The sequence below is a fragment of the Mesoplodon mirus genome (assembly GCF_964341445.2).
Source record: "Mesoplodon mirus genome assembly, chromosome: 3".
In the NCBI taxonomy this organism is placed as follows: Eukaryota; Metazoa; Chordata; class Mammalia; order Artiodactyla; family Ziphiidae; genus Mesoplodon; species Mesoplodon mirus.
Window position 1 is genome coordinate 139,419,879 of NC_138978.1, and position 4,408 is coordinate 139,424,286.

Sequence of the window (4,408 nt, forward strand, 5' to 3'; positions counted from 1 at the left end):
GTTTGAGGGCCAGGGCAGTCTCTCACCAGAAGCTGCAGGATATCATCAGGAACATTGCGAGTGTTCTTGCACATACCCCGGGCAGCTGAGTGGGAGAAGATGACCGGTGCCTGTGACACTTGTAGGGCTCGCCGTGTCACAGCATCCGAGACATGGGCCAAGTCCACCATCATGCCCAGGCGGTTCATTTCTGCCACCACCTTCTGCCGGGACAGGATGGGGAGAGGGCATGAGGGCTGCATTTATCTTGTGTGTATTTATCTGTAGGGAACAGGCGGGGCTATACATTCATGTGGGGCAGGGTATGGAAGCCGGGTCCTTAACTCGCCAAAGCCGGAGAGCCCACTGACATTGCTGTAGAAGGGGTGGATACCTACCTTTACTGAGCTCTGTGCCCTGCAGGATGGCCAGGATGCAGTCTGACTGGTGGCCATGACTTGGCTACAAGAGCCTAGAAAGTGGTTCTGTCGAACCGTCTACACCTGCAACCGTCTACACCTGCAACCGTCTACACCTACCACCCGCCCTGGTGGCCGGCAGGCCCGGGGAAGCGGCCCCGGCCCCTGCTCCCGCTCCCGCCCCCGGCCATTGCGAAACGGCGGAGGGGGGCCTTTATCCGGAGGGAGCTGTGGAGAGCCACACCCGCGGGCAGGTGGCGGCGCCGGGGCAGGGCGCCGGAGGGGGCGGCCAGGTGCAGGTCGAGGGGTTCGCGGGCCGCACGGACAGCACCCGGGCCCGCGGCGGAGTCTGGGTCCGGGCCAGCCACCCCGGGAGCGTCTGGGGTGCGGCCACCTTGCAGGGCCGCCTTCTGGCCGCATAGAGCGCCCCCTCTGGCGCGCTGTGGTGGGAGGGGCCGGAGGAGGTGGGGCCTGCAGCGGTGCCCGTCGGGGGTGCGGAGCTGGCGGCCACCGCCACGGGCGACTAAAGGAGAAGGCGGAGCCGCAGCGGGAGGCAAAATGCCTATGGCACCCGGTATTCCCAGGCGGTCTCCCATCCAAGTACTAACCAGGCCCGACCCTGCTTAGCTTCCGAGATCAGACGAGATCGGGCGCGTTCAGGGTGGTATGGCCGTAGACGGGGGCGGGGGATCATTTGAAGGGGGTCTTGAAAGGTAAGAGTTCCACAGTGGCGACAGGGCATTCTGTGCAGAGGAAACAAGATAGCCAAAGATCTCTATCCATTGACCTTGCTCTATTTTCTTCCAGCATTTAGCACCATCTGAAATTATATTTTTATCTAGCTTCTCGTTGTTTATTTCCTGTCTCCCCCATGCACTCTAATTCTCCAAGTGCAGGAAGCAGGTCTGTCCTATGTGCCCAAAAGAATGCCTGGCACATGGTGGGTGCACAGTACATATTTGTAGCATGGATGAATCAGTAGGCAGTCCAAGCAAAAGGGAGAGAACGGGATTTGATGAGATCTATAAGTACATATGTGGTTTCATTTCAACCTCACAATTCTCCTTCCTAAGAAAGATGTCATTATCTCCGTCTTACAAATAAGGAAACTGAGGTAAGACAAAGGCAAGCAACTTGACAAAGGTCACACACCCAGTAAAAGGTAAAGCTGGCATTGAAGCCTAAGCTAGCAGGTTCCAAAGTCTGGACTGTACCACAGGAAGAGGCTAACAAAGGCCTGAACTAAGTAAAGCCGTGGGAAGGGAGTCAGAGAGAAGAGTTCATGCTTAAGAGTTGCTGGGCTTAATAAAATGGACCAGACGTGGCCACAGACTGAAAGAATCCCCTGCAGATTCATCTCCATCTGAGCCGCTCGTCCTGACCTCCTTCTCAGTCTCATGGGGATGACAGAAAACACATGCAGCATTGGCCACTAACTAGCTGTTTAACTTTGGAAGCCTTACATATCTAATTTCTCCAAGCATGTTTCCCCCACATGAAAAAAATGGTGACAGATACTAGGTTTACGGTTGTTATGAGATGATGCAGATGAAGCACCCAGGACAGTTCCTGGCCCATAGTAGGTGTTCAATAAATATTAACTTACTTCTCTTTCCCCATGGCCTCCTGCTATCTTTTGGTCTGGGAAATACTATTCCCAAGAGGAGGACCAAAGAGGGAGGAAGTGTTAGGAGGGCATCTGCTCTGGGGCAGGTATGGAAATGGATAGTCTCAAGAAGGTAGTGAGTGACAAGCCAGGCCTGGAAGAGGTGGGTGGATAAGAGGCTAGGAAAGTACCCAGCAGTTTTCTCTATGAGGAAAACTCTGACCCCCCCTATAATGAAGGTTCAGACAAGCAACCAGAATTCCAAGTCATGTGCCCAGTCTTTTCTCTGCACAAAAGGTGTAGCCAGAGCTTGGTGAAGGGGAAGCAGGGGACCATTTGACTTGGGCCTCATACGTACAAATTTGGTTGGATTCCCAAAGGAAGTTATTCATCAAGTTATTATAATTTGGGGTGTTTAAAATGTTAATTTTTAACAGTTATCTGTGAGTTTAATTATGGATTGCACCTAGTAGTGATTTTCCATTTCTTAAAACATAATGTACACTGCTCTATACAAACTGTTTCCTGAAATAAACATGTTATTTGTGGACTCATTTTTAAAAGGGGTTAACTTATAAACAATTAAATTATACCACAAGTTTTTGTAACTGTCTTTGAATTTTCACATTTCCTATGTGTTGGAATTGTTTCAAAAAGAAGAAGAAGAAAAAAAAGAGGCTTGGGTTTCTGGGTCTCTTCAGCTCAAGAGGGCACAGGGCAGTGGCAGCCCAGAGGCAGCCAGAGGGGAGGTGAAGAGCCTGTTACTGAACTTGTTTACAGCACCACCTGGTGTTTATAACTCATTAAAATGTCACACTTCCTTGTCCTTAAGCCCTGGAATTTGCTGAGTAAAATCCCCACAGCTATTTTCTGAAGCCCTCTCTCTCAAAATTTCTTTTTCACTCACTTAAAAAGAATAAGGCTTATAGACAAGAATAACCCAAAACAGAAGTTGATGCCCCACGACTTTCCTTTGTTTTCTTTTATTTAGCTTTGTGCTGTGGGACGGAAGGTCTGTATGTAATACTAGTTCAGACTGACTGAGCAGTGACTATGTGCCAAGCAGTTCTAAGTACCCTGCATGGCTTAAGTAACTTAATTATTATAACAACTCTAGAGACAGGTATTACTATTACCATAAGCCCATTTTACAGATGTGGCTACTGAGACACAGAGAGTTTAAGGAATTTCATAAAAATCACTAGAAAGTAGCAAAGCAAAGATTTGAACCCAGGCCTGAAGCCTTGCTTCAGTGTCCATGATTTTAAACACTGTTATGCTGCTTTTCCGTGTAGGTGCATGTTTCAAGAAAAGGTATCTTCTTAATTTTTATTTGGCCTGATATTAAGAACTTAATTTCCCTGGGTAAAGCTCGATGGACCAAGGATAAACAGAGCAGCAAACAAGTTAAAAATATGCCTTCAATAATCATCTGCTATATGAGGCATTAAGCTTCTCAGAAGCCTAGACCGCCCTTTAGAATGTCATACAATCCAGAAGGGTGGCATACAAAACAACTTAGTGTTTGTTTATAACAACGCTACCACCACCAAGAAAGCATTATAATCCTCTGTCTTTTTAAGAGTTCAACAATTTCAGATCTCTCCTTTTAAAGGGGTAGTAATAATAATAGCTACAATCTATTGAGTGCTTTTTTGTTTTTGTTTTAGAGAAGCATCAACTAGTGAAAAACAGTGTGGGTTTGGGGGAATCATACTACCTGGGTTCAGATCCTGTTATTTCTTTTAATGAATTTTTATTGGCATATAGTTGCTTTACAATGTTGTGTTAGTATCTGCTGTACAGCAAAGTGAATCGGCTATACATGTACATATATCTCCTTTTTTGGATTTTCTTCCCATTTAGGTCACCACACAGCAATGAGTAGAGTTCCTTGTGCTATACAGTATGTTCTCATTAGTTATCTATTTTATACATAGTATTAATAGTGTATATATGTCCAATGGAATATTACTCAGCCATAAAAAGAAACGAAACTGAGTTATTTGTAGTGAGGTGGATGGACCTAGAGACTCATACAGAGTGAAGTAAGTCAGAAGGAGAAAAACAAATACCGTATGCTAACACATATATATGGAATCTAGAAAAAAAAAATTTTTTTAAATGGTTCTGAAGAACCTAGGGGCAGGACAGGAATAAAGACACAGGCATAGAGAATGGACTTGAGGACATGGGGAGGGGGAAGGGTAAGCTGGGATGAAGTGAGAGAGTGGCATGGACATATATACACTACCAAGTGTAAAACAGATAGCTAGTGGGAAGCAGCCGCATAGCACAGGGACATCAGCTCGGTGCTTCGAGACCACCTAGAGGGGTGGGATAGGGAGGGTGGGAGGGAGATGCAAGAGGGAGGGGCTATGGGGATATATGTATACATACAGCT